Raw genomic sequence first — 23,226 nt, forward strand, 5'->3', positions numbered from 1 at the left:
TGCATTGTATGTGGATTGTTTAATGCCATCTTCCAGTGCTACAAACGGAGTAGAAGTAACCACGGTAATGAAGAAGCAAGAGCAAATATAGCAATTAAGCCATAGAAAAAGGAAGGGAAGAGAATGGAAGGTGCCTTTTTAATTTCCAGGCATTCTTATGTCTCTCTTTGTCTCAATCTCACATAAGGCTGTGAATGAAAGGGAGTTTTGTCTGTAAAATTATCAGCTGCCCATGTTACCTGGCCACAAGGTATAGCCACAAAGTATAATAAAATTAGCATCATTTATTCTCTCCAACTGATGGGCAAAATGAACCATCTAAAGGGGTTTGGGACTCTGCCTATCAATAGGGTACCTCTCCTCAAGAAAATTTCAAATTTGCCAGGAGAAGCAAGCCAAACGAACACCAAATTTAAAAATGAGCCAATGAGAAAGCTCTTGGACTGCCACTCAGAATGCTGCCAACTGCTCCATTTTAAATCTCCCCTCCCTCGTCGATCATGTGACTGAAAGACCACCTGCTGGTTGTCCATCTTTCCCAGGATACACACAGAGACATTAGATGAAAGCAGAAATACACATGAATGGTAACATATTCACCCATCTGGTTACACTCTTTTTCACACATGCAGAAGCAACATATAAGCGCTTACACAACACACAGCAATATACATATAAATACACATAGACAAGATTAATGTATATTGCACAGATGCAACACATTCCTTCATGAAACAGAGGAAAATACAGATGTCTCTTTGGACCACAGCTAGTAAGGCAACTAGAAACAATTCCAGAAATCATACTTTCTCGACCATTGTGATTCAGAATGGTCAAAAGCTTCTCAGTTAGGAAACAAAATCTTTGAACAGCTCGTCTCCTGTAGAAATACTCAGAATTGGAGTAAATAGTAAATGTTTCAAAAAATATGGAATTCCTAATACTTAGCATGTCGGACCCTGGAACCTGAGCATATAAATTGAAATGTATATAGTGAAGTCTTACACTACAAACAGGACCAGGCTTGTTCAGGTAAAAATTGGAGAAGTCAACTTAATGAACCTTTTATTTTTGATTTGGTGCTACCCCTTTTTCTGGTCTGAGAATAGTATTTGATTTTCAAAAAGTGAGCTGGATTCAAAAAAGAATAGTGTAGTGCATCATGACAAAACTGAGCATTATTTTATTTTCATTATATTTTATTTAATTAAAAATAATCATTGCCTTCCACTTTTATATATAGTATTTCAACCTTCAGGCCTTGAATTCAGGATACTAATTTTGTACAAAGCATTGCAATGCCTCAAATCTCCATTGGCAAAATCCAGAGATTATTTATAAAACACAAAGGAATTGGGATATCTTTTTTCTCCACTTAGGGAAGCACTCTGGCAAGAATAATGGAAAAACAAGCACCCAAAAAGATGAATAAAATATTTTTTTATTAAGGTCCATTTGAGCCCTAAAGAATTCAGACTTTAAAACAGACAGTACTAACAATTAGAAATCTCAGTCAGTCATATTCCCCCAACTTTTACATTCATTTTTTTTTCTTGATAAAACTACTGGTCTCAATGCCAGAAACATGCATAGAAGTCATATTTTCTCTGAAGTATCAGTGCAGGAGATTGACAGCCAAATCACACAGTACAATAGGCAATTTTGAGCTACGTTCTGCAATAGAATTAGCTACAGCTATTTCACACGAAGAACTTCGTAATTAAATCAACCTATACTTCAGAAAGAGAATCTAATCCCTCTGTTAAAATGTCTAAATCTACGGAAATCAATAAGTTCACCCATGTGTAATTCTGCATAGGATTAAACAGCTATTAGTATTATCAATAGTTAGAAGAGCATCCTTTAGAACACGATAAAATACCTTTGGTGTCAAAAATGTATCTGGTCAGATGGATAAGTATAGAAGTACCACCAAGAAAAAGCTAGCCTAAAAAAAGTTTGGCAGTTGAGAGAACACAAAAGGCTAGAAATTCTGCATGTGTGTGGGAAATGAAAATGATAAAATTATAAATAAATAGCCTCAATGGGAAAATGCTGTTCTCTTACAGCAAATAAGTGGGGAAAACCTTAAAGTAAAATGCTAATGTACCAGGAGATTGAAAACAATATAAGCATTTGCCTGGATATGCAAAAGAGTAAACAGATTTGGGAGACATGGGCATACATGCTGCCCACTCCTTCTACGTAACAGTTTGTTACAAATATTTTTCAAAGTTTAGTATAAAGAGCTCAAAAGATAAGACAATGAGACTGGTTTCTGTTAGTGCAGACACCCTTACAACTGCCTTTCAAATCTCTGCAATAAACAATTTTTTTTGCAAAGTGTCATTAATTCGAAGACACCGGGTATAGGATGTGAATGCATGCATTTAGCTCTATGTGTGCATAGCTGAATGTCTAAATGTTTAGTTGGGATTGGTTAATAGTGTGGAAATGATGTTAGAAATTATCTTTTCCCTAAAATATTGTCATATTAAGCTTTTCCATAAACCTACACATGGCCAAATGATTGTTTCAGGAAGAAAAGCATATATTGGGGGTGGGGGGGAGAGATCCTGGAGTTTTCTTTTCTGGGTTGTTTTGTTTCCTTGAACATGCAAAATATTTTCCAGAAAAAGAAATATGCAAGTACCCAGATTTCTCACACATTTAACAAAAATAAGCACAGTTCTAAATAATTTCACAAATTTGTGTCTAGGAAGATATTGGATCAGAATTCCTCCCCCAAGTGTGGACAAGTAGTTGAAACAAATATATCCTAACCATCTGTTAGTAGTCCCTATTTCTCATTTACAAAATTCTGGGCATAGGTTCATTCCAAAATATTGTCAACAAGGTTGATCAATACTTGATATAGCATTTTCTCCAGAAAATGACCAGAATTGAGTTTTCAGTGCCATTCCCAAAGTTGCTACAGAAGAGAGGGTGGGTGGGTGGGCAGATAGATAAGATAGACAGAGAGATAGTGGTTGCTACCTGATTTTAATATTGCTATTAAGATAGTGGTTGTGACACAACTGCAATTTTCATGGCTTTTGATGGCTCATCATATATGCATGTAGCCATCAATGAAGAGACTCAAACCCAAGTTTGATGCTGATTTCTGTTAGCTTTTGCTGGTAGGAAAAACAGACACAAAATATATTTGTTAAGGTAAACAGTAGAAATACTTTAGTTTCCATAGCAGAAAAAGGAGGGGGCAGCAAATAGGCTTTTGAAGGTAGGCCTTGGGAGAAAAATCATTAGAAAAGACTCTTGGAAGTAGATAGAAGGAGATTTGGAATAGAAGCAATAATTAGCAACTAAACTGTAATAAATAGGTAAAAATCTATGGTTTTAATAAGAATAGTACTGATTGGTAAAGGTGAATTAAATTGGAAAATGTTTGTACTGCTGAAGAGATATTGATTGGAGGTCAATAATGAGAGGTTTGCTGAAAAGTGGTGTTGGACATGATCCAGAGGAATATGCTAAGGGCAGAAGAGGAGAAGATACTTTAAAGATTTGTTTATCCAGCATGTAAAGTTCTTGATGATGCTGAAGGTAGAAGATCAGGTATTTAACTAGTCAGAGAGGAAAGTCATCTGCTAGCCTGGCTGAGAAAAAAGAATGAAAATCCTTCAGTTTTTCAATTTCAAATTTAGAAAGTAAGTAGAGTTAGATATCGATCTGTGCACACACAAATTAAGGTCAAATTATTACCTAAAAATCTATATATCTACGGTTATACACTGAGTATAGAAGAAAAATGCTCTCATTTTGCAATTTAAATGGCCCAAAATGTGGTAGTGTTGAGGACAAACAAAACATCCTCCTTCTAATTACCTTCCCAGGGATTTAAGAAACAGTAATCCCTCGGTCATAAAATATTTAGAAATTCTAAATATTCAAAAATATTTAGAAATCTCGGAGAAGGTTCTAGAAGGCAAGCACAGACTTGCAAGGCCAATCCATAAATTTAATTTTGTAGAAAGAAAGCATACTCACAGAATAATTTCTTTGTTCTCTCAATAAGCCATTGTTTTCATAATTCTACCCAATTGCCTCTTATAATTCACCCCACATCTGACCCCACTAATCATATGTGCTGCCATATCCAATGAATTACTTTGCTGCATCTAAGCATATCCATGGGGTGGAATTCACATGGAATGGAATGTAATCCATTCACTTGTTATTCAAGAAGTACTCCAGCTTTTCACTTTAATGCTTTTTAATATAAGGGAAAAATATGAAGCAGTGTCTTACAATGAATTTCTGTCAGATCTTTTAAAAACCCACAGGCCAATCCAGTCAGGGTAGTCAAGAAAAGAGAAAAGAGAAAAGAAAACCATGGGAAAATACTCCTCCAAAAGAAGACAGGGAATTTTTTTATACTTAAAAGAGCGCTTGGACTGATTTTCTCAATTTGCTTGCCGGGAAAAGTTGGTAACGTGAGCAGGGAGTTAAATTGAGCCAGACTTTAAGTGCAGAAATAAAATTTTACAGAAAAAGCAACATTCTCTGACAGCAGTTAATACTTAATATTGGTGTGATTGCTCTTTAAGCTAATTTTAGTCCTCTTTTTTGCCGCAGAAAATTTCCGCCTACATCCACTATTAAACTTTCCTGATATTTTGTGGTCTTCCCAACAAAATCCCCCTGCTTAGTTACAATGCTCTTTCCAGCACCATTCCCTAAATTTCAAACTTTTTTAAAAGAAGAAAACTGAATGTATTCTTAGCAAAGCTACTATAGATTCATTTTCCAAATGATCATCCTACACAGAAGTGGCGGGGTGGGGAGGTTATTTTACAGCACTTTTGCAAACTGTATCAAGTTATAATGTCACTGTAATAGAAACCAATCTAAAAATCAAAGGGAAGGAAGTCTGAGTTATTAACTTATTTGTATCCAGAATATGTAAAAGCATCTTTTCAGAGACCACATTCAAACAGCATTTGGGCCTACAAAAATCAATATTATTGAGTTCAGTGGAATTTTAGTCAAAGCAGTGATTCTTAACCTTGGCAATTTTAAGACGTATGGACTTCCCAAAACTGAAGTTGTAACATGGCTGGTTGGGAAATTCTGGGAGATGAAGTCCACAGATCTTAAAGTTGCCAAGGTTGTGAAACATGCTCTAGAAATTTTAAAAAGAATTAAATAAGCTGGTTGTAAAAACAGACCCTTCAGTTCAATGCAGGAGATCCTTCTCCATATTGCTTTGTTGCAATTTTCTTCCAAATCTACATCACTGCTAATAACATCTAAAAATTCACAGGGGTCAGACCAAATTGTATAGTTTTTTATATCTGATGGTGGCAAATCATAGACCTGGATTTTCAGATGTTTTGGCTATGGCACAAAAAGAAGATCAAGGAAAGCATCTCTGTCAGGAATAGGCATATTTTGGGTAACTAAAAGCCATGTAAATGTTTTATGGATGTATGAAATAATATGTTTTTATGTGTTTTCAGCATCAAATGGCAGGAAGCTATATGATGGAAATGTTCCCCAGCCCTTCTCTATATCCAGTATGGCATTAATACACTGAGAATAACTTAAAAGACAGGGGGAACAAGATCTTCAGAATAACTTTCTATGTTAAATTCTTTGTTTTCTTGTTAGCTTGTATAGTTATCCTCAAATAAATGCAGATAACTGAAAGGAAATGTAAGGAATTTCTCAGTACCAAATACTTCAAACATTCTAAGAGAATTTATGAGTTAAAACAGTGGAAAAATAATAGAATGAAATGGCAATTAAAGGCTATTCTTCATATTTTCCCCTCCTTTTTGTATTTGCTTTGAATTTAGCTGGTGAAATCCATTTCCACCCACTTGAAATTGTACTTCACAATTTCAAAACTATTTTTTCCAAGTTATCATGACAATGTGGTATGAGCCAAGGACAACAGAATTTTCTATTTTTGAAAGAACAAAATATGAATATTCAAAGCATAACACAAAATGATAAGAAAGTATTAATTATTTATATATATATTTAAATGATGCAGCCTTCAGTTTTCATTTGTATGTGTTTATGTGAGGGGGGGAGGGAGGGGGGGAGGGAGGGAGAGGAAAAGGAAGAGCAAGAGAATACTAATACATGGCATTTAAGGCATAATCTTGGAATCTTTTATTGAAATCACAAACTAGCTCAAGGTTTTTGCTGATAGCACAATGTATTTTACATTTTGACTGTAAAAACATGGTTTTGTGCAAAAGAGAATTTATATCTCCACATACTATGTCACCTAAGTCTTAATAAGCACTGGTGGTAATAATTTCTAAGGGTAATTTTCTTCTTGACATTCCACTCTTAGAATTTCAGAAAATAATATATAATTTTCTGATGTAATTACTACAATTATTCTGATTTAATTATAAGAGTGAACCATTAAATGAGTATTAGTTGCACCAAGGTACATTAAATAGAATTAATACAGTTGCTTGAATGGGAGATAAAGAAATGGAACAACTTCCTCTAGAAGTTGTGAATGCTCCAACACTAGAAATTTTTAAGAAGATTTGGATAATCATTTGTCTGAAGTGGTGTAGGGTTTCTTGCCTGCGCAGGGGGTTGGGCTAGAAGACCTCCAAGGTCCCTTCCAACTCTGTTTTTCTATTCTATTCTAAGTTCAAGTCCTTCAGCTGCTATTGAACTACAACTCCCAGCATTCCACTCCATTGGCCATGTTGGCTAGAGATGCTGGAAAATGTTTTAGCATCATCTGGAGGACCAAAGATTCCTGATCCCCAAATGTAGATTATTGGTCATTTGTGGTCAAATATCTTATTTCTATTTCTGAAGCATACCCATGTGGCTTATATTGAGTCATATGGAGACCCATAGCTCAATACTGGATTTCATAAGTCTCAGATTTATTTCATATCATCCATATTTATTCAGCTATATAACCTTTATAACCAAAACTGAAATGAGGCTCCCCTGAAAACAAAGAGTCCTGAATAAATATGAATTTATTCATACTACTACAACACATATATGCTTGATTTTTTTATCATTCAGTTGGGCAAAACTGTGCATCATAGAGAAACAATTTTTGAATCAATCTATCTCAGACGAGCCAACTGGAAGAATTTACCCCAAATCCCATGACCTATAACTCCTGTGGGATTTGGCAAAGTTGTGGCTATTTCAGTACTGCTGCCCTGCTACAGTCAGTCACAATTATGTGATTATCATTTCCAATGCTCCCTACAAGAAAAGTCAATGGGGAAGCCAGTAGGAAGGCAGAAGTCTCTCCCATTCCCACTGTTTTTATGCCCACCTGTGGTCATTCTCTTTCTCTGTTTAAGTAAGGAAATATCTCTAAAACGATGACCCAGTGGGTTATGGGTATGCTAGTATACTACTAAACATCTCTTTCCTGTAAGCTTTAACTGGTCAAAACAGTACACCATAGTACAAAACATTTTGAACCAAGGTACATCAAATAGGCTAACTTGCAGAATGCGTCCAGAATCCAGGACCTATGGTTCTTGTAGAGTTAAAATTTGGCAAATCATATAAAGCATAACATAAAATTATCATAAACCAGTTTATGTCATAACAGAAATATCATAAAACATTTCCTATGCTGATGTTCGACAGTGGTACATTGGCTATTTTCAGGGAAGATACATCTCTGGAGGTATCCCAACTTTTCCAGTGAATGCAGTACTCTAGAAGCTATTAAAGAATCTGGTAGAGAAATATCTCTGAAAGGATGACCCAAAGCTTCAAGGGTTGTCTAGTTTCCCATAAGAGACAGTCAGAGATAGTAAAAAAAAGGCTGAATTTTCTGAGCCAACATGATGACTGGTGTTACAAAAGGACAATTTTGTTTTTATTAAATATTTATATTTATATATTAGGCTGTAATTATACTCAAAGTTATGGTTTCCCCAGTAGTAATGTATGGCTGTGAGAGTTGGACCATAGGGAAACCTGAGCACCAAAGAGTTGATGTTTTTGAACTGTGGTGCTGGAGAAAACTCTTGAAAGTCCCTTAGATTGCAAAGAGATACAAATCAGTCAATCCTAAGGATATTAAATATGACTGTTTTCTGGAAGGACAGATATTGAAGCTGAAGCTCAAATATCTTGGCTACCTAATGTGAAGAGAGGACTCATTGGAAAAGAACGTGATGCTGGGAAAGACGGAAGGCAAAAGAGAAGGGGGTGGCAGAGGATGAAATGGTTAGATAGATAGTTTAAACTGAGAACGGATGTTGTCTGGTCTGAACGTCCATTTTCTGGGCGCTGCGACCACAATCCATAGATGGGTTCTATTCCACTTGTCCTGACAGTTAGAGTGAAAAAAAAAAAAAATTTCTCCTTCGTGCTATGGCCACACCCACCTTTCCCAAGAACCTCCAGTCTTTTTGTCACGAAGACACTGTAACTAGACCATGAACATAAAGAACCAACAACTCGAAAAAACAATCAAAGTCAAATCCAACACATGAGCAGGAAGCCCAACAAGGAAAACAAGGGTGGGGATGGATTGTGGTCGCAGCGCCCAGAAAATGGACGTTCAGACCAGACAACGTCCGTTTTCCAGTGCGCTGCTCCCACAATCCATAGATGGGATATACCCAAGTTCACGGTCCCTGGGCGGGAGGCTTACTGCTCCCGTGTCCCGGGTCAGACACAACATTTTGCAACACCCTGCGGCCAAAAGAGGCCTCAGCCGAGGCATACGTATCGATCTTATAATGTCTAATAAAGGGTGATGCAGATGTCCACGTGGCCGCTCTGCAGATATCTAGTACTGAAGCCTGGGAAGACCAAGCAGCTGTTGCGGCAGCACTGCGAGTGGAGTGTGGCAGGATCTTGCCAGGTAAGGGCTTGGCTTTGATCTCGTAAGCCATGGAGATACAGGCTTTGATCCAACGCCCCACTGTAGGGGCCGAGACCTTCAACCCCATGGAAGTCGGGTGAAACGACACCAGCATGGCCTCCGTGCGACGGAAGGAGGCAGTTCGATGAATATAGTGCTTCAGAGCCCGTCTAACGTCCAGACGATGCCAGCGCCGCTCTTGACGATGCCGAGGTGATGGGCAAAAATCCGGTAACACCAGTTCCTGAGACCGGTGAAACAGAGAGTTCACCTTGGGTGTGAAGGTTGGATCCAGTCTCAAGACGACTGTGTTGCTGTGGAAGATACAAAGGTCCTTCCGTATTGACAAAGCTGCCAACTCCGACACCCGCCTCGCAGATGTAATGGCGAGTAGGAAAGCCACCTTGAAAGATAGATGTTTAAGAGAAATGGAGTTCAGCGGTTCAAACGGTGGCTCCACAAGTGTCTGTAATACAAATGGGAGGTCCCAGGAAGGAAATCGGTGCACCATGGGAGGAGAAATATTAGATGCCCCATGCAGGAAACCCTTAATTCGAGGGTGATGGGCCAATGTCGGATATGGCGCACAAGTGAGTATAGTAGATAAAGCGGCGGTCTGTCTGCGCAGTGTGGAAGGCGCAAGACCCTTCTTCAGGCCTGCTTGAAGAAATTCCAGGATTGAAGGAACATCCGCTGACGTCGGATCCAGGTGCCGCTCGCCACACCAAATGCAGAACGCTTTCCAAGATGCCTGATAGATTCTGGATGTCGAAGGTCGGCGAGACGCCTGAATGACTCCGATCACCTCATCCGACAGACGATCCCTCCTCATGATGGCCCTCTCAAGTGCCAGACGGTCAACCTGAGCCACTGAGGGTCCGGATGACGGATGGCACCCTGGCACAGAGAGAGCCGATGAGGAGGAATCACCCACGCGGGAGACGCCGACAGAGCCACCAGATCCGCGTACCACTGTCTTCGGGGCCAGTTGGGCGCCACCAGAAGAAGCTCTGCGTTTTCGGCCAACAGTTTTCGGATTACTCTGGAGATGAGAGGTATTGGAGGAAACGCATACAGTAGGCCCTCCGGCCACGGGCATCTGAGGGCGTCGCAGTCCTCCGCTCTCGGGTGCGGATACCTGGAAAAGAAGCGTGGAAGGTGGGAGTTCAGGTGACTGGCGAACAGATCTATGACCGGCGTTCCGAATCGCGCGGTGAGCTCTAGGAACAATTGGGGGTGCAACTGCCATTCGGCAGGGTCTATCCGCTCCCTGCTGAGCCAGTCCGCCTGTACATTGTCCACCCCCGATATGTGGTCCGCTCTGATGGACGACAGGTGACGTTCTGCCCACTGGAACAACCTTTCCGACTCGACCATGAGCGCCTTCGATCTCGTACCCCCCTGTCGGTTGACATGCGCTTTTGCGGATACGTTGTCTGTTAGGATCAGCACGTGGGCGCCTTCGAGGGTGGACTGAAATTGTAGAAGGGCCAGCCGAATCGCCCGGAGCTCCAACAGGTTGATGCTCTTCTGTCTCTCCGACGGAGACCACTGGCCCTGTGTCACTAGGTGTAGAAGATGGGCGCCCCAACCCTGGAGACTGGCGTCCGAGGTAAGGACCAGTCGAGCTGGCTCCAGGAAGTAGGAGCCTCGAGTGACCGCTGGAGAGATCCACCATCGTAGGGAGAGCCGAATCTTTGGCGGCAGAACCACCTTGCGCGCCGATGTGCTGCGCCCCGACCTCTGAAAGGGGAGGAGGTACCACTGCAGAGGACGATAATGACTTCGTGCCCACGGTACAATGTCGAAAGCCGACACCATCTTCCCCAAAATCCGTGACAGCGAAATCAGGGGAACCCGGCGTAGGCTCAGGCTTTGATTGATGGACTCCCGGATACTTTCGATTCTGTCGGGAGATAGGGAAACTTGCCCCACAGCTGAGTCTATCACCGCCCCAAGGTGTAAGATACGCGTGGTCGGGACCAGATGACTCTTTGCGACGTTGATGGTGAACCCATGTCGTTGGAAGGTATCGATCACACAGGTAATGTCGCTGCGGGCCGACGTAGTTGAGCTGGACAGGACCAGGATGTCGTCCAGGTAACACAAGACTCGAACAGGGACGGTTCGTAGGGAGGCCGCCACCACCGCTACCAATTTTGTGAACGCCCTGGGGGCAGAGGAAAGCCCAAAGGGCATTGCACAATACTGGTAGTGGCAGCCCGAATATTCGAATCGGAGGAAGCGACGGTGGGCAGGGTGCACCGGAACGTGAAGGTACGCCTCCCGGAGGTCCACGGACTGTAGGAAGTCCCCTTGTCTGATGCAGCCAAGTATTGAGCGGAGGGAGTGCATCTTGAACCTTCGATAGCGCACCGACAGGTTCAAGTTTTTTAAATTGAGTATGCCCCTCCAGCCCCCCGAGGCTTTGGGGACCAAAAACAGACCTGAGTAGAAGCCGAGGCCCTGATGCTCCGCTGGGACCGGTTCTATGGCCCTGATGGACAGTAAATGGCGGATCTCCTCTTCCATCAACGCTTTCCTGACCGGAGAAGATGGAATTGGGCAACGCAGGAAACGATGTGGAGGTTGTCCAGTAAATTCTATCAGCAGGCCGTGGGAAATGGTTCGGAGCACCCAATTGTCCGCAGTTGACGCTTCCCATTGACGATAAAATTGCTGGAGTCGACCGCCGATGGGAGCGGGTGTCAGGGCGTCACTTGCCTCTGCGAAACGGCTTGTACCCGGATCCTCGGCCAGGTTTCCTAGCTGGGGGCTGGTACCTCCCACGATCTCTGGACTGCTGTCGATCCGGGTATCTGTCCCCGCCAAAGGACGAGAAACGTTGAGAGGAGGATCCCCCTGATCCTGAATAGGGCCGAAAGGGCTGTCGTTGGGTGTACGGGCCGTACCGGCGTTCAGGTCGCCGAAAGGACGAAGGAAGGACTTTTCTCTTGTCCTTATCCTCTATTAAAAGCGGGTCCAAAGATGTCCCGAACAGCTTCGCACTTTCGTAAGGAGCAGCCGCCAGCTTCCACTTTGCCTTGGCCTCCGCTTTCCAGTTGCGGAGCCAAAACAAGCGGCGTGAAGTAACGGTCGAGGCCATCATACGGGAAGCGAATTTCGCCGAAGACAAGGAAGCGTCCGCAGAATATTCGACGGCCGCCACTATTTTATTGATATCTTGGTGCCACCTGGTTTCTTCCGGAGGCAGACGTTCTTGAAGCTGTCTTAGCCAGATCAGAGTAGCCCTGTTAAAAAACGACGTGGCTGTGGCGGTTTTAATTGCCCAGGCGGCTGCCTGGTGTGCTTTCCGAAATGATAGCTCAGTCTTGCGGTCCTCCGACTTAAGGCTATCTAAAGGGTCCGTAGAAACAGCAGAGGAAGACGAAAGGCTTGCTACCGGGGTATCTATAGTAGGCAACTCCAGAAGAGCCTCAAGTTCAGGAGCCGCACAAAACAGCTTTTTGTCTTGGTTACTTGGTGCTGTTAGGGAGCCAGGCTGAACCCACGGAGAGCGAACGACCTCCGTAAACAACTGAGGGCAAGGGATGAAATCCTTGTTCGGAGTAGAAATGCGAAAAAGTGCGTCATGAGGCCCCGCTGTAGTCTGGGACTCGGAAGCGGACGAGGATGTTTGCTCAAGGTTAGTGGCCAAACGGGCCTTGTGGAGCAGAGATTTAAACATCGACGGCTTAAACAGTCCAGTGAAAGCCGGAGTATCCGGGGGGAGATCCTCGTCCTCGGACAACTCCACATCTTCAGGAAGCTCCTCTTCCTGTTCAGAGTCGGACGGGGAGACACTGTCTTTGTGAAATACGTGGGCCCTCGCAGGGGGAGGTGGTGGCGGGACAGGAAGTTGTTGCTGAGGAGGGGCGATCCCCTGTTGCATACTCGCAGCCCATAGCGATGACAGGGCCGATGAGAAAAATGACTGGAAATCAATTTGGTTCCCCATCAGACTGCCGTCGGTAGTACGCATGCCAGCAGCTGTGGGCGTGAATGTTGCCTCTGGCTGGCGGTGAAGTGGGGATGCAGATGTCACCCCACCAATTGATGACACGTCCGGCAAAGAAATGGAGACCCCCCTGGATAGACCCCACGGAATAGTTGTGGTAGCCTGATTGCCCAGCAACTGTGACTGGGGAGGCGCGGAAGGCTGCTCTCGCATGTTTGTGCCTGGACTAGTCGACCTTCGCAGGGAAGTCTGGTCACCCAATACCATTGAGGCTTGGTTAGCCCTCTTAGCCTTATCGTATTGCTTTTCCAATGCCCTGTGGCGCCGCAAAGCGTCCTTATCCTGGGCAGCAGAAGACCTGGGTTGAGATGAGGAATGGCCAGCTGGAACTGTCCCCTTGCCGGTCTTCTGCCTGTGAGAGGTGGAAGGCATAGGCGGACTGACCTCAGTCTCTGAGTCTGAGGACAGGGGAGTGTCGGCCATAATTGTTTTAATGGCACCTTTAATAATGCCTCCAGATGGCGCTGTCCCGCCAAAGGAACAGGGACACTCGTCTCGCCCTTTTCTATTCACCGGGCACTTTAATGAGGCCACAACCCGCCAAAACGCCAAATGGCGAAGATGACTTATCTGCTGAGATGTCAAGTCCAGATAGGCGAGCCTCCCCTCTCCGCTGAAAAACTCTCAGCCGCCACCCAGGTGGAAAATGGCGGTCGCCGCGATCACAAAATGGCGACCGCAACTGCTGGGCGGCAAGGTGGAAAATGGCGGTCGCCGCGATCACAAGATGGCGACCGCAACTGCTGGGCGGTAAGGGCTGTCGTAGATATTCACGCTGCACAATGGCGTCTTAACGGCAGTTGCGAAGCCGCTCGACACGGAGACTGCGCCCAGCAGAGAATCAGCGGAGAGAAACGTCGGAGCCTGCGCGATCCCGTGCAGTCGCTCCGGAGCCGCCCGCTAAATCGAGAGCTTAAAATGAGGTGCGGGAAGGTAAGCTAGCTCACCAGCTGCCTCCCCTCGGCACCGGCGGCTAATTAGGCCTCTCGGCTCCGCCCCGTAGGGTCAGAGTGCCGAAAGCTGCGATCCGAAGCGAGAGAGAGAACGAGAGAGGCGTGGGGCGGTCTGGAGCCCCAGAGCCGCCACGCGCGCTTCCGCAGCGGCCAGAGATCTTCTGCTCTCAAACCGAGGACAAATTTAATCAAAAATAAAAGAAATCACCTAAATAGCAACTAATCACCGCAATGAGAAATAGCACGAGGAAACACTGCAGTCCTGTCAGGGACAGAGTGAAAAAAAGACTGGAGGTTCTTGGGAAAGGTGGGTGTGGCCATAGCACGAAGGAGAAATTTTTTTTTTTTCACTCTAACTGTCAGGACAAGTGGAATAGAACCCATCTATGGATTGTGGGAGCAGCGCACTGGAAAACAAACCCCCAGTCCTCACCAGCACTGATGATATTACCTAGTTTGGGTAATAAAATATCTATGAGAAAACAACCAAGCTCAGACAGCACCAAGGACCCCTTTTTGGAAAATATGTTCCGATTATAGTTTAGTCTGCTAAGAAAAACTAAATTCATCCTAATATTCAGCATTCCTGGGACACAATCCACCAAAAAAGCATTTTTGATGCTCGGCTCCTGTTTGGCTGAAGTCACAATCTATTAAAACGTGAAGCAGAGAGTTGTAAGAGTTCCTTCACTACAGTTCTCAGACAAGCATAACATGAATCAGTATTATTTCTGCCTACCTGTCTCTTGCTTGCTAATTCAGTTGTTTCTTTTCCTGACTGGGCAAAGCTAACAATATGTCATGCAGTTAGAGCCTTGTGATAGAAATAAGCTGTGGCACTTCTGCCTCAAATAAATGGTTTTATGGCAGTTAGTTTTCTTCTAAGTTAGCACAGAATGCTGCGACTGGGGATAGCAAGCTAAGAAACAGGAAAGGGCACCAAGGGCACTTCAATAATAACACCTGGCAACTATTTTTTTTTGGGGGGGGGAGAACCACAGTGTTTTCTGTTTGTTTGTTTGTTTGTATGTTTGTTTGTTTTCTTAACTTTGGCTATAGTTAATCAGTCGGATTCATACAAAGCAAGGCCACCCTGTTAAAAAAGGAAGCTGAGGTGGATGCTCGAATGGCCCAAGCGGTAGCTTGGTGACCTTTAAGAAGCGTTTTTTTCCGCCCTCTTGTCCTCCGGCCGAAGAGAGTCTTCTGTCGAGCCAGTGGGATGAGCCGAATCCGTTAAGGCCACTATGTGAGGATCCACCTTGGGGACCTGTAAGAGATCCACAAGAGGGGCGGCGGAATTGTAGAGACGCTTGTCCAACCCGTTTGGGCTGGGACCCGCCCCAGGAAGATTCCATTGACGTTGCAAGATGTCCGGGAATAGTTTGGGCGCCGGGATGGTCTCTGGATCAATGGTGGCTTCAGCAAACATGGCCGTTGCCGGATCGTCTGAAGCAGAAGTAGCAGCAGCGGAAGGAGGAACCCCCAAGCGGGTTATGACAATAGCCTTATAAAGCAGGGAACGGAAGACCTGCGGTTTGAAAAGCTCAATAAACGAGGGTTGATCGGGCCCCAAACCCTCGTCATCAGACCAAGCCTGGTCCTGATAATCGTCAGCCTCCGAGACCGAAGCCTGATCAGTAGATTCATAAAGATACTCTCAAAATTAGAATGATGCCAAATGAAGACACTTTACACTGTGTCCAAACGTAAGGCCATTGCAGCATCCCCCAGTCAAATGATGAAAATTGGGACAATTAGCAGTCCGCTTATTCTTATGCCCATAGAGATGTTGCAACTGTCCCCAGTTCTGAGTCTTTCCGGGCCCAATGGGCCAGGTAGCAGATGCAGGCCTCCTGGGCTACAGAAGGTTTGCACGCACTGATGGGCAGTAGGCTGAGGTCTCCCAAGCCAATACCTCCTAGATCATAGCAGTTTTGCACCATACTGCAGCACATGCCCCAAACTCACATGAGACTGTGTCAGGCCTCTCAGAGCCTCCCCCATCCCTCTGAGGTACCCCCGCACTTCTGATGGGGTCACAGAGACAAGACCAAAAAAAAAAAAAAGGGAAAAAGAAAGGATAGTAAGGACAGACTATGTGAACCACTCACATAGTTCAAATTCAGTTGAAAAGTGAAAGTATCTCCATTTTTATGCACAAGTCATCCAATCCCCTCAAACTGACAATTTAAATCCTCATTTGTTCCTGAATCTCAAGCAGAGATTTTTAATGAATTCTGTTGAATTTTTTTTAACTTTTTTGTTGCATTGTTTTTGTGTTTAATCTTGTATGCTGTCCAGAGTCATCTATTTGAGATGAGCAGCTACACTGATTAACCAAATTAATAAATCATATCGAAACTCAGCCTACATCATCATCACATATATAGGTTAGGGTTACTCCCCACACACTCCATGCTTGCCAAATACAGCTGAAAGCTATGCCACATTCAGAATAATAGAGCCAGGGTGGTGCAGTGGTTAGAGTGCAGTACTGCAGGCTACTTCAGCTGACTGGTAGCTGCAGTTCAGTAGATCGAATCTCAGCAGCTAAGGTTGACTCAGTCTTCCATCCTTCCGAGGTGGGTAAAATGAGGACCCAGATTGTTGGGGGCAATATGCTTACTCTGTAAACCTTAGAAAGGGCTGTAAAAGCACTAAGTGGTATTGCTGTTGCTATAAACTGATTTGCAAGAGATGTCAAAACAAAAATAAAGATTTGGGGAAAGTATTTTAAATGAAAGGAAAGCTAAAGGAAAGTAGAGCTCTAGTAAGATAGCTCTGTCTATCTTTTCTCAGAGAGAAAGTGGAACCCTGGTATAGCAAACCATTCTTCACTGGGGGAATAAGACTTGTAGCTTAGGATAGATAAGGAAACACTAAGAGAAAATTAAGCTAATTTAAATATATTCAAGGCTCCAAGGTCATATAAGCCAGGGCACTGAAGGAATTAGTGGACATAATTACAAAAACACTCTTGATAATCTTTGAGAGAGCCAGTTTGGTGTAGTGATTAAGGCATTAGGCTAGAAATCAGAAGACCGTGAATTCTAGTCCTACGTTTGGCACAAAGCTATCTGGGTGATTTTGGACCAATCATTTTATCTCAGCCTAGGAAGGAGGCAATGGCAAACCACTTCTGAAAAACCTTGGCAAGAACTTGGGCAGACAGTCTCTGAAAATCTGACATGATTGAATGCAAAGGGGGGGGGAGCTTTGGGGACCAGTAAGTCTCAGAAGACTGGAGGAGAGCAAATGTCACCATCATCAAAATGGGGAAGAAGGAGATTCCAGGAAAATACCAATCTGCCTACTTGATGTCTACACCGGGCAAAGTCTTCAGTCAGTTTATTGAATTGGAGCATACTGAGAGGAGAGCTTCTAGGATGTTGAAAGGTCTAAAAGCCAAATTCTATGAGAAAAGCTTAAAAGATCTGACTAGATTTAGCCTGTGGAAAAGAACAATGGAAGATACACTAGGAATCTTCAAATACCGGTATCTAAAGGGTTATCACACAGAAAAGAGAATGGAGTTACTCTCCATTGCCTAGAAGGCATGATCACTGCCAATGAGTTAAAAATTACAAGGAAGCAAGTTCCGGCTGGATATCAGGAAAAATTTTTTGACTATACAAGCTGCCAGGAAGTGGAACACACTATCCCACGAAGTGGTAACTTCTCTTTTGTTAAAAGGCGTTCAGACAAAGGCTGAATGGTCATGTCAGCAATAATTTAGTGGATCCTGAACTGATTTTTTTTTTTTGTAAAGAATTTTTTATTTTTTTTCCAACATAAACATAAAAAATAAGATTTTTTCAAGAACGAAGTCTTGGTCCAGTCACAAATGGTTTAATGCACCCTGTTATTAACACAGCTGCCTGCAATTTCTGCTGGTTCGAATCTCTCCAAGGCTCAAGGTTGACTCAGCCTTCCATCCTTTCTAAGGTAGGTGAAATGAGGACCCAGTTTGGGGGCAATAAGCTGACTTTGTATAAAATATACAAAAGAATGAAGGCTATTGCTTAAAGCATTGTAAGCCGCCCTGAGTCTCCGGAGAAGGGCGGCATATAAATCAAATTAAAAAAATAAATAAAAAAAAATGGGTACACTAATTTAACAAATGAAAAACAATTTTAACATAAATTCCAACATCTTAATAAATTTTTCTATTATCTCATCATACATCCTAATCTCCTACGAAGGCAAAACTCCTTTTTATATTCAATTATAAATTCAATTACAAATCAAAATTCAATACCGCTTTATCTACATTTTTTATCCCTTGCTCCTTTTAGCATCAACATTAAACATAAAGTCAAGATCCTGAACTGATTTCTAAGGTCCTTTCCAAATCTATTATTCCACTTATAAAATTCCAGTTGTCTGTCAGAACATTCCCAGCATTAGGAAAAAAATGAAATAAACGAAATAAACAATATCATACAACAACATTCATTAAAGGTAGATACAATTTATAAAGAGATCCAAAATGTGATAAACATTTATTTGCTTCTGTGGCTTATCCTCACAACAGCAGTTTTTCTGCTTCAAATTGTAAAACAACAAACCACAATTCATTTAAAAGAAGATGAAGAACCAACAATTTTAAACTTTTATTACTGTTTGTTAGCTCAGAAGCAAAATATTCCCAATACATTTTTCTCTGGCCTTTAGGCCTCCACTTCTTGGATTTGTGCTGGATTTGTGTGGTAACATTTCTAAATATAACTTGCTTTTCTCTAACTGTCCTCTTTTGGCTTGTCCTGATTTTGACATTTACTTTTCTTTAGGCTCTGTAAAATAATACTATCTGGCACACTCCTGTTATTTTCATACAAGGTTCTTCTTTTTTTTCCCACACAACGTTCTCCTTCTGAATTTGTATGTTTGACAAGATATATTTGAAACGGAATTTTGCTTATATGACTTCAATGTTTATCTGCTATAGTATCTATAAGTGCAAATTTGGGATGGGTACAGATTTTGAAGTTGATTCAACCATTCAGAAAAATGTCCATCACCTCCAACTAATTTGGAGGCACAACTGGAGTCTGAATCTTCTAGCTCCTTCAGGCTGTAACTGGAAATCAACAAATGGGTGCTTTTCTGCTGGATCCATTTTTTTTTTCCAGTGGATAATACCACCTTTTAGACAAATAGCTGCCCATGTTTTTATAACTAGGTAAAAGTGCAATGTTTTCTTAAACAGAAATAAATTGCCACTAATTCTGGCTATTGCAAATAATTTTTATATCCTTACATTCCTAAAAGAGTAAGACACAACCTGTAGGACCGGAGATCTGGCTGAATTTTTTTTTAACTTTCCATATATATTTTTTCCCCCAGACAATGAAAAAATGTAAAGGCTGGCACAACTTGACAGAGGGAAAGGGCCACATTGAGAAATTAAAAATTATTACGGGCTATAAGGAATTACTTAGATCAGTGAGGGTGAACCTTTTCGGCATTGGATGCCCAAACTGGAATGTGCGCATGCACACGCCAGAAACACAAAGACCAGGTGGCCGGCACGCACATGCGCCTGGCCAGCTGGTCTTCGGGGCACTTCAGCACTCACGAAGACCAACTGGCATGCTGGAAACCAGAAGAGCAGCTGGCGACGGTGCGTTTGCCCACAGAGAGGGCTCTGTGTATCACCTCTGGTATATGTGCTATAGGTTCACCATCACGGACTCAGATTGCTGAAGAGCTGTTCTGTGATTGGCAGAACAGCAAAAGTGCTAGAGATGGTGGCAAGGCCTGAGATGCCTGACACTGTGTCTTTTGGGGCAACAGTGGTAGCTGCAATGGCTCTAAATTTACTTAAAAAAAAAAAGATTGCCAAGGGTGCTTGGCAAACTGCAAACAGTCCTTGGATTATATTTTGTACTAGTTGTGTATAGAGTAATCTTTTTTAAAGTGTAGAGGTATCGTTCTTTGTGTATTTGTTTTAATGATTTTCATTTTCTGAAGAAAAAAATGACTTATATTTCATATCTTCCTCCATTCTGAAGGGCCAAAGAGCAACAACAACACAGCAGTGCAGCTATATTCAAAGCAAACAAAAGATAGACGTAGAATCCCAAAGGTGTTTTTCAAAAGGTAACTGGACTTTGTTTTTCCCTAAAGTTGTTTTGTTGCTCAACCAAGAAGCTTCTTCAGCAAAACGTCTTCAAGGAAAAACAAAGTCCAGTTGCTTTAAACAAAAACAAAAAAAAATACCTTTGGGACAACCATGATGTAGATGACAGAGAATCTCTATAGATAGATAGAAGTAGAGTCTGGAATTCTAATAAATGAAGAAATGGATATGATGCTCATCATCCTGACTGCTAACACTGGAAGTTTTTAAGAAGAGATTGGACAGCCATTTGTCTGAAATGGTGTAGGGTTTCCTGCCTGAGCAGGGGATTGGACTAGAAGACCTCCAAGGTCCCTTTCAACTCTTGTTATTCTGTTCTGTTATACTTAATGGAGTACTATTGCTGAGAATGCCCATAAATTTAGGCATTAACAAGTTGTCATTTTTCTTCTTGTCATATTTTCTTATTAATCCACTGCTACCTGAAATGCAGGTATCAAGTTACTGGAGAAGAAAGAATTAAAAGTTTCACTTATCTCCAATGCAGGGGTGAAATCCAGCAGGTTCTAACAGGTTCTGGAGAACCGGTAGTGGAAATTTTGAGTAGTTCAGAGAACCGGTAAATACCACCTCTGGCTGGCCCCAGAGTGGGGTGGGAATGGAGATTTTGCAATATCCTTCCCACAGGAGTCGGGGAGGGAATGGGGATTTTGCAGTATCCTTCCCCTGGAGTGGGGTGGGAATGGAGATTTTGCAATATTCTTCCCCTCCCATGCCCCCAGAACCGGTAGGGAAAAAATTTGGATTTCACCCCTGCTCCAATGCCTAAAAATGCATGACTTTGCTTTCATTCTGAATCCTCCTGACTTTTGATATCTTAGCCTACTTTGAGTGTTTTTGTTCGGAATTCCATGTGTACAATACTGTTCTTCCCATCTGTTCTTCTTCTTTCTATTTCCTCTGTTTCCCAAATATACTCCTTTTTTATATCTTGTCAGATTTTGACATTCTTATTCAAAACCTCACAAGATTTCATAGAAGGATTTCAAAAGCTATAAGATTTGCCAATAAGAAACTAATATAGGGCATTCAACAAAGGTACCTGGGTCTGCCATATGAATCATGCCAATGGTAAAGAACCCTTGATTATTTGATTTGTAATTTTTTGATTAATACCTTTCTTACAGGCAGAATAGCATGGTTACAAAATAGTCCTCCATATTCTACAAAGTATTCTACAAAGTCTTGAGCCACAGGTGATGGTTACCACATCCTTCACTGCTTCTGACAAAAATACCAAATGCGATTGTGAATCGCATTTGGACAACTGCTCTAAGATAGCTATCTCCAACAAAGGTTAAATATGTTTCTCTTCATCCTCACATCCTTTTGTTGTCACAATTCATGCATGGAAAAATCAACTAATGAAATAGCAAGTTATGGAAGATTAAATATTACTTCTGCGGGTCTCGTATGAATGGAGGAAAGAGCTATTTAACTTTTACCTCTTCGATGAAGTCAGCAATTGCTTTGATCTGCTATGATAATAGAAAAATAGATAAGACTGCATTTTTTAAGTGGCTGGCAAAGTGCAGTGTTACGCTAGATGAACACAGAGAAGAATATGACTTAAAAAGTTAAAATGTTCTCCTTTGCCCTTTCTTTGCCTCACAGTGATTTTAAATGGAGCCATGACACTTTTATTGACTTTGATTTTCTGTTTTTAAGAAAAACTGCATAAGCATTATTTTTCAGACTTATACTACTCAGTCAATCATTTTATTTCGGTCATTGACCAGCAAACTTCTAGTAAAATAGTTGAGTTCCACTGAATTCAATATGAATTATTTTCCTATGTGTACAAGATAGTAGCTTAATATAATTTAATAATTAAGAGTTTGATGAATGGATTAAAAACTAAGCCAACAAAGTTCCTCTATTCAAAATAAAAGGCAGAAATAAAATCTCTGGAATTATGATGATTGAAGAAATGGATATGGATTATTTCCTCAGCATTATATTTACCAAGAACAATGTAAAATAACATATTTTGATATTAGTATATTCATCTTTTTTCCCTCTAACATTTATGTTTTTCAGCCCTAATCTTCATCTGGTATGAGCATGATTTTTTGTTCCTTTTCTTTTTAAGTATAGACAGAAATTATGACTTTAAACATGAACAGAAACGTGCTTATTTGTTTAGACATTTTTGGAACATATTCACTTTGCAAGAACTTTTCCTTATTTTTTTTTTTATTTCCACAATGTATAGATTTTTATATGCATTTTTAAACAGAGAACTCCATCTTCAAATTTAGAAATGTGTAAAGACTGAAGAATGTTTTCATGTATGTGAATTTCATAAAATGGTAATAAGAAAATCAAACCAAGCAAAAATAATTCTCATCTCTTTTTGTTCCCGTTTGATTTTGAACTGCTACACTTCTATATAGCACGTTTATAAATGGTTTCTTGAGAATCAACACATACATGATTTTTAAATTTAAATATATTCAACTTGAACATATTTTTATTTTAATGTTGAAGATACATTAACGTTCTAGTAATTTTACTGTCATGTGAAAACAGTCTTACAATTTTAAACGTTCAAGAAAAATGACTTTTAGAACATTGAAAAATGTAACGATATAATGCACTTGATGATAATGCAAAATAATTACTGCTGGTTTTGAGATGTTTCGTAAACATAGAATAAGCAAATTAAGTTGGGCAAGTCGGGACAGAAAAAAAATCTTACCAAATCATAGCAGCATTTCAAATATTAATATATACTGCAAAAATTCAGATCTAATCTGGTTCATGTTTTAAAACTTGAATTTTAAAATTTCAGAATCAGAAGTTACATGCCTTGGCAAAAGCCTGTAGCTGCAAAGATCTTGTCCTAGTCAAGTTGGTCTAGGATTAAGAAAGCAAATGCCAAGATACACAGTCCAGAAACAAACATCATACAGTTTGTATGGATAGCTCTTTAAAAAAGAAAACATTATTTGAAGAAAACATATGATAAAGACTGGAGACTTAAATACGGGTATATAACATGAGGATTTGAATCACACAACCAAGATAAAGGTTCAACAATGCAGTCCTAACTTCTATAATAAAACAGATTAAGGTCCTATACTCACTCATATAACTATAATTCCAATTGAACACTGTCAGAACTACTAGTGGGTAAAAACATATAGGACCTCATTATTTAAATTGCAGTCATTAAAATCTTGATTGTACTCTTCAAATAATCTAACCAAATGGAAACTGTGTAAAAAAACTTATTGTAATTGTTTCATTTTCCCATATT

General features: G+C 41.4%; 1 protein-coding gene across 1 annotated transcript in view; it reads right to left on the reverse strand.

Annotated features, from left to right (window-relative positions):
• The window catches only part of KYNU (kynureninase), a 114,936-nt gene that overhangs the window by 78,013 nt on the left and 13,697 nt on the right, over window positions 1-23,226 (reverse strand). The gene's annotated exons all lie outside the window — the stretch shown is intronic.

Source organism: Pituophis catenifer, unplaced genomic scaffold (assembly GCF_029215685.1).
Source record: "Pituophis catenifer annectens isolate HBS135680 unplaced genomic scaffold, rPitCat1.0.hap2 SCAF_1, whole genome shotgun sequence".
Classification (NCBI taxonomy): domain Eukaryota; kingdom Metazoa; phylum Chordata; class Lepidosauria; order Squamata; family Colubridae; genus Pituophis; species Pituophis catenifer.